Consider the following 8,069-nt stretch of genomic DNA (forward strand, 5'->3'; position numbering starts at 1 on the left):
TTTTAATTTTGGCCACCCCAAGCAGATGTGAGCAGAGAGAGCGGAATCATTTGATAGCAGCCCGCACTTAAAGAAGCTCTAAGCAGATATCCGTGTTTTGTTTCTATCCATCCATTTTCTGAGCCGCTTCTCCTCGCTAGGGTCGCGGGCGTGCTGGAGCCTATCCCAGCTGTCATCGGGCAGGAGGCGGGGTACACCCTGAACTGGTTGCCAGCCAATCGCAGGGCACATAGGAACAAACAACCATTCGCACTCACAGTCATGCCAACGGGCAATTTAGAGTCTCCAATTCATGCATGTTTTTGGGATGTGGGAGGAAACCGGAGTACCCGGAGAAAACCCACACAAGCACGGGGAGAACATGCAAACTCCACACAGGCGGGGCCGGGGATTGAACCCGGGTCCTCAGAACTGTGAGGCTGACGCTCTAACCAGTCGTCCACCGTGCCGCCGACGGCCAAATTCATAAAAACATTTCTGTTCACACATATTGTGCCACAATTGTTCCATTTGTGGGCGGAAAAAAAATCAGAATTGTGTCTCTTCAACCATATAGTGTGAATCCAGCCTTAGAGTTTGACTTAACTGAGTCCACCACATAGGTGCCTCCTGTTTTAACATGCGACCAAAATCTGACAGGCGCTTTGCATTTGACACATAGATACTAGGGATGTGCTTGTAATTATCTGTATCGCACGGGTCAGTTTTATCACGGTATTAATCTCACGGTACGATAATTATTGCGATATTGTGGGAAAGCTCACTGTATTGCAGGAAGACTCATGGTATTGTAGGAAGGTTCACGGTACAGGTGCGGCAAAGAGGCGAAAGCAGGAGAACAGAAAAACCTCTCTTTTTCTCGCTGTCCAAGTCCTTCTGAATAGGCTCTAGTAGTTTGTGTGTTTCTGAACTTCAAATCATATATTACCAAAAACCATTATCTAATGTTTACTTTCGCATACTGTAACTCCAAAATGCTATTACTGTATTGCTGCAGCAAAACTGTCAGTCGAGAAATTGTCTGTTCACTAATTTAACAGTATTTACTGTCACATTTCTTTTATTTATAACATTAGAAATTTGATACTGCCTACTAACAGTGATTTCTTTGCTTGATTCCAAACATACAAGTCAGGTCATAAACGCAGGAACACTCTTAAAAACATGGGAATCCTTAAAGTTTATTTTCCTCCGCTTAGGATAATAGGATAATTGTAGGATAATTTATTTTTCTAAGCAGTCTGTGTAATATGTTTTAGTTTGAAATGTGGACATTTCATTTGAAGAGGGAAGTATGTCAGGTTTAGTTTTGCATTGATATATGTATTTGTATGGAGTTGACCTGTTTTATTATTTCATTTTTGGGACGACTGTACTGAAAAGGTGGAGGGATATGTTGTAACGGGGAGTCGGAATCGTTATTCTCTCCGTGATGCGTTTGCTCTCGGGTGCGTTTAATACTTCTTGAGGAAGTGAAATGCTGTAGCCTGGCTGCAGCAGCCTGGCTAAGCGGCGTGGCTGCGTATAGCCGGCCCAAAAAACAATATTTTAAGCACAATGGCTCATTATATTATACCGACACAAGACCACGACGATATGGAGGCACTTTTAAATTCATGATATTGTGAATATGGTTACATTCCTACCAGATACCTTTATAAATATGGATTCTATTTTATATTTGTTTACGTGGATTCTATTTTATATTTGTTTACGTGCCATCAAACACTTTTTGTCATGATCCTGTGTTCTGTTGCTGGTACTGTAATTTTCCAGGCTCTTGGCTTGCTGACATTCAGTATTTTTCCATTCCCTGGCCAAGGTGGATGGGTGGAGGCTCCGACGCACACCTGTTTGGCATCATGATTAGTTAGGTTCTTAAGCGCCGGATAGCTGGGAGCTTGATGCTGGAATATTGTTTCCCCATTAGCCTGTTCGGTCGTGTGTTTTGTGTGCATGTTTCGCCTCGCTTGTTTTCCCCCATAAATATTTCCAGTTTTCCTTAGTCCGAATACAATCTTTTCTTGGGTAGATAAGACTTGTGTTATCTTGTTCTGTTCAGTTCTCTGGACTTGACTAGAGTATTTAGGGTTCTTCTGTGTGCAAATTTTCTAATTACTCATCTCTATACCTGTGTTTTTCTGTTTCTGGTTTTGCAACACCTTTTATTTCAACTCTGCGTTAATGTTTTCGCTCCTATGTTTTATCGGCGACTAGCTTCAATCACGCTCTATGCACCTCTGGGTGTGTTTTATTTATTATAGCTCACATCAGCCTTTTGCTACGTAGTTTTTGTTTTTGTAATTGTCTTTGGTCAGGTTGTCTCTGCACCCTTGGCTGAATAAAGAATTTATTTGCCCTTAACGCTGTGTTGGCTCTGCTTTGGGGTTCAGTGCAGTACACAGAATCATGTCACCTTTGTTGAATGGTAGTTCACACTGTCATGGTTTAAGTTAATAATTAATGGCCACTGTCTTGGAAAAGAAAGCTTAACACCTACCTGAATGCCCATTTGATGTTCTGTAGGATTTGATCGTAAATAGTAGTAAATCTCTGCCTTTGACTGTCAATAAGACTTTTGTTGATCAATGCCCAAAGGACGTCTGCCTCACAGTGCTGAGGACCGGGGTTCAATCCCCGGCCACGCCTGTGTGGAGTTTGCATGTTCTCCCCGTGCCTGCGTGGGTTTTCTCCGGGTACTCCGGTTTCCTCCCACATCCTAAAAACATGCATGCTATGTTAATTGAAGACTCTAAATTGCCCGTAGGTATGAATGTGAGTGCGAATGGTTGTTTGTTCCTGTCATGAACGGAACAAAGGATAGGACCCAAAAATGCACGATTCCAAAACAAATGGACAGTTTAAAAAAAGAGAGGTTTAATATACGGGCAGGTCGGTATACAGGCAGGCAATCCAAAAAAGGCAACAGTATCCAAAAACATGAGGCAAAAAAACATGCCCCTCCGACGAGACGACAACAGCCGCCTCACAGAGAAGACAGGGCCCCCATCCACGAACCGGGGAGGGGGCCTGGAAGGCGGGACCAGAGGGGACTCCCGGGCGGGCTTGAGCAGGCTGACGTGAAAATGTTGTTGAACATACATATGATAATTGTAACGAGAGGTCTGGCTGTAATGCACAAGTTTTACGCAGTTCTCTGTCAGTTGATTCACAACTGTATATACGATACATGAAGGAGTCAAGGAATGTGATTTCACAGAATGGAACATTACGTCCGGAATATTTTAGTTTCGTCGTAATTTAGTCAAAACAAAATGAATGTGATAATGGTTGTATTGGCACAATATGTGAACTATGAGCGTTTATTTGACACAACAAATCCACTTTGTTGGTGATATAGGCTGTATTCATACTTACACTAGTTCAGTTATTTTGACCCAAAAAATAAAAGGCACAGCTTGTAGACATTTGTTCCGACTCCCTTAGTGTTCATGCTGAAATTTTTATCATCACGCCAAAAGCAGGAAAAAAAAACAAAAAACGATCACAAATCTGGCGGCACGGTGGCCGACTGGTTAGAGCGTCAGCCTCACAGTTCTGAGGTGCGGGGTTCAATCCCCGTCCCCGCCTGTGTGGAGTTTGCATGTTCTCCCCGTGCCTGCGTGGGTTTTCTCCGGGCACTCCGGTTTCCTCCCACATCCCAAAAACATGCATTAATTGGAGACTCTAAATTGCCCGTAGGCATGACTGTGAGTGCGAATGGTTGTTTGTTTCGATGTGCCCTGCGATTGGCTGGCAACCAGTTCAGGGTGTACCCTGCCTCCTGCCCGATGACAGCTGGGATAGGCTCCAGCATGCCCGCGACCCTAGTGAGGAGAAGCGGCTCAGAAAATGGATGGAGGGATGGATCACAAATCTTATTGACCTTATTGGACCATTTTTGCAGCATGATGTACAATGCTCATTTTCCAAATTCAAATACTGTCTGCTGGATTTAATACAAAACTGATTTTATATTTAAAAGACAAACAAATCAAGGTTCATCCATCATTTGGACCAAACGTAGACATGACCAAGAAGCTGATGATTACTGCAATTCAAACCAATGTAGGAATTACAGTAAGAGTTGCAGTATGTGCCAATGTGGTCATTGGCCAACCCACACCAGTTGCAAGACACCCACAATAAGAGGCAAGATGCCAAGGCACCCACATTTAAAAGACCGTGAACTGGCAGGACACCCGCACTGCCAATAAGACTACAGCAGGACACCCTTGCTTTATGGAACAGAAATTAAGGATTTGTGTTGATGAAAGAAAAAAACAGCCCACAGAAACCTTTAAAGCTATGTTTACACTATGCTTCCGGCGGCTATGGCAGCCGTTTTTCAGGCCTCCAATAACAAAACGGGATGGCACTTAGTAGTGTTGCAACGATTCATTCATTATATCAATGTATCGATTTATATTCCTACAGTCCAACTGGATCAATCTGGGCTCGACAAGTTAGCCTTCCGTACGTAAATATATCAATTTCTATCATTTTAAAAGGTAATCAATCAATACTGGGAAATATTGCACTGGATTTAAGCACGGCAGGCTTTATGTGGAGCTGTGTATGTGTTGTATTTCCAGGAAAAACGCTTGTAATTCGTTTTAATTGATTCTTCAGTTAGCACACGGCAGTTAGCACTGACAAGGCTACTTTGTCTCTTTTCTTCGTTTCCTTTTCTACATCCCACATCTAGTCACACCTTTCTGTCGTGCCCATGGTAGTTGGACGAGACGCCACAGTATGTGTGTGTGTGTTGTTTTTTTAAGCACTTTTTTTTTTTTTTTTAAGCTTAAGATGCCCGTCTGTCTGGTCGATGGCAGATGAGAAAGACAGTAATGATCATTAAGGATGCGTGTGTGTGACTTGCAGCAAATCACTGTGCACTTTGAAGCCTTTCAAGCTGGTTAGCTTATCTTACCTTGCTTGCAGCCAACAACGATAGCGAGGGGAGCTCGGGTGAACAAGTGGAGAACCATCGACAATGTCAACTACTGGACGCAGGCAAATGTTTGCGCTCCAGACACTTTTCAGTGCTTCCATTCTAGCAGCTGTGGATCAGTAGGTAGAGCGGGTCGTACAGTGACCAAAGGGTCACTGGTTTGAATCCCGGCTCCGAGATGTCGAAGTGTCCTTGGGCAATCCACTGAACCCTAATTTGCTCCCAGTGGGCCTGGCAGCACCTTGCATGGCAGCAGCTGCCCGTTGGTGTATGAATGCGTGCGTGAGCGGGTGAATGTGAGGCTTTATAAAGCGCTTTGGGCACTAATCGTGTTGATAAAGCGCTATATAAGTGCAGTCCATTTAACTGTTTAGAACAGGGATTGTCAAACTTTGGGTCCAGCTTGGGACTCCTTCATGTGGAGATATTTTCCCCTCATAATTCTAACACCAATTGAACAATTATTTTATATGGGGGGGAAAAAATGGCCCAACAATAAAATAATTGCTGAAATAATATAGGCTGCACGTTGGGCGACTGGTTAGAGCGTCAGCCTCACAGTTCTGAGGTGCGGGGTTCAATCCCCGTCCCCGCCTGTGTGGAGTTTGCATGTTCTCCCCGTGCCTGCGTGGGTTTTCTCCGGGCACTCCGGTTTCCTCCCACATCCCAAAAACATGCATTAATTGGAGACTCTAAATTGCCCGTAGGCATGACTGTGAGTGCGAATGGTTGTTTGTTTCGATGTGCCCTGCGATTGGCTGGCGACCAGTTCAGGGTGTACCCCGCCTCCTGCCCGATGACAGCTGGGATAGGCTCCAGCACGCCCACGACCCTGGTGAGGAGAAGCGGCTCAGAAAATGGATGGATGGATGGATATAGGCGGCACGTTGGGCGACTGGTTAGAGCGTCAGCCTCACAGTTCTGAGGACCGGGGTTCAATCCCCGGCCCCGCCTGTGTGGAGTTTGCATGTTCTCCCCATGCCTGCGTGGGTTTTTTCCGGGCACTCCGGTTTCCTCCCACATCCCAAAAACATGCATGAATTGGAGACTATAAATTGCCCGTAGGTGTGAATGTGAGTGCGAATGGTTGTTTGTTTGTATGTGCCCTGCGATTGGCTGGCAACCAGTTCAGGGTGTACCCCGCCTCCTGCCCGATGATAGCTGGGATAGCCTCCAGCACGCCCGCGACCCTAGTGAGGAGAAGCAGCTCAGAAAATGGATAGATGGACGGATGGATGAAATAATATAAATAACAATAAGTTGCTGTTTTCCCCTTTTTTTTATTGAAAAGCAATACAATCTATCAATCAACTTTTTTTAAGCAGGCTCATAGGCCATTAGAATATACATACAGTGTAGTAGGCTATGCAATAAGACACATCTAAGGAAAGTACATAAGGTTAAGGTTAGGGTTTGTCTTTACATTTAATGACCATAATTATTTTTTGTCCGATTCCCTTACAAGAAACAACAAGAATCTAAGAAATTTCACCTGCAATGTGCAATATGCAGGTTCCAGCAACTGAATCGTTTTGGAACGTATCATTCCAAATGAACCAATATCATCCTTGAATCGAATCGGCAACCATGAATTGTGCTACGAATCAAACCGTTGCTAAAACGAATCGTTATAGACAAAACAAATGGACAACAGCAGCCTGGCGGTTGGGAGAACACCTACTACAGGTTAAAATCTCACTTTTGATCCTTTCTGTGTCAGAGTTTGCTTGTTCTTCTAAAGTGTGCATGGGTTATTTCCATGTAAAGCAGCTCCCCCCACTGTCCATAAAGACTGTTGGCTTCATTGAAGACTAATTGCCCATGGATTGACTGTGTCAATTGTGGGGCTGGGATATTATTGTTTGTCTCAGTGTATTAATCCTGTGACTGAATGTTGATTTCTCCAGTCTGAACTCCATCTCTCACTATAAGGCTTTGTTTGTACAACAATATATCTCATGTTGGACGAAGTAGATTAAAAGAACCCTTTTCACTTTGGCTGTGATTACATGATAATTTGAAAACAGGTGTCAAAGTCAAAGGTGTTGAAAAGGACAATGTTGTGTGTCTTCCATGTAAATGTTTTGTGAGAGTCTGTGAAAACAGAGGACGTGTTTTAAGTGTTTGGTCACGGCATGCACTAATAAATCTTGATCAACAGTAATGACACTGTTGTAGCATTTGTGCTAATAACGCCTCTCCAGCAAAGTCCATTTACTGCACTGCTACTGTGTCCAGTTGAGTCGCATTATGTCTTACACAATAATCAATTCATATGTTTCATATACATTGACGAATGTTATTCAAAAGACAAAAGTATGCCATGCATATGATAGTGTTTTCTGTCATTTTTACTGATGTATCTAAGCATTCACAATCACATTAACTATGGACAATTTAGTGTTCAATGAACATAACATGCATGTTTTTGGAATGTGGGAGAAAGCCGGAGAAGAGTGGGGAGAACATGCTTCCTGTAGCTGATTAAAAAACCCAAGTAAGCATGGAGAACAAGCAAACTCCTCACAGGAAGGTCGGAGCCCGGATTCAAATCCACAACCTCAGAACTGTGAGGTGGATGCGCAGACCACTCATCCACCATGCCGTCAGTAAACAATGATAAGTTTCACAATACAACAACATAAAATAATAATAAAAATCAAATGTTATGTATGGTTTAGTTGGCCTGGAATGATTCCCCCTAAATCCTTGGATGAGGGAGGTTAGAGGCAAGTCAGAAACGAAAAGAGAAGTTAGCTAAACAAGGACAGATGTGTAAGCAGGGGATGAGCAGGAGAAAAGCAGGCAGTAAACAAGGAGAGAGACAGCCCATGAGCGGGAGATGAAGCAGATTAGACAAAGATGAGTGAGTGAGAGACAGAAAATTAATGTTGCAGAAGAGAAAAGTGGATCATTCATGTTTTTAACAGATACAGAAAGTAAGCAGTGTCAAAGCCCAATCTAACCTGTCAACCAGGATCCTGACAAAGACAAGTGTTCAGTCATCTGTTAGGTGTTACTCCCCTTCAGACTATCGTAAGAGAAGACATTTGCACTTTACTACAGCTGAAACTGTCATGGTCTGTGTTTTGGTTTGGGTTGTGTTTAGTTTTGT

The sequence above is a fragment of the Phyllopteryx taeniolatus genome, chromosome 2 (genome assembly GCF_024500385.1).
Source record: "Phyllopteryx taeniolatus isolate TA_2022b chromosome 2, UOR_Ptae_1.2, whole genome shotgun sequence".
Classification (NCBI taxonomy): Eukaryota; Metazoa; Chordata; class Actinopteri; order Syngnathiformes; family Syngnathidae; genus Phyllopteryx; species Phyllopteryx taeniolatus.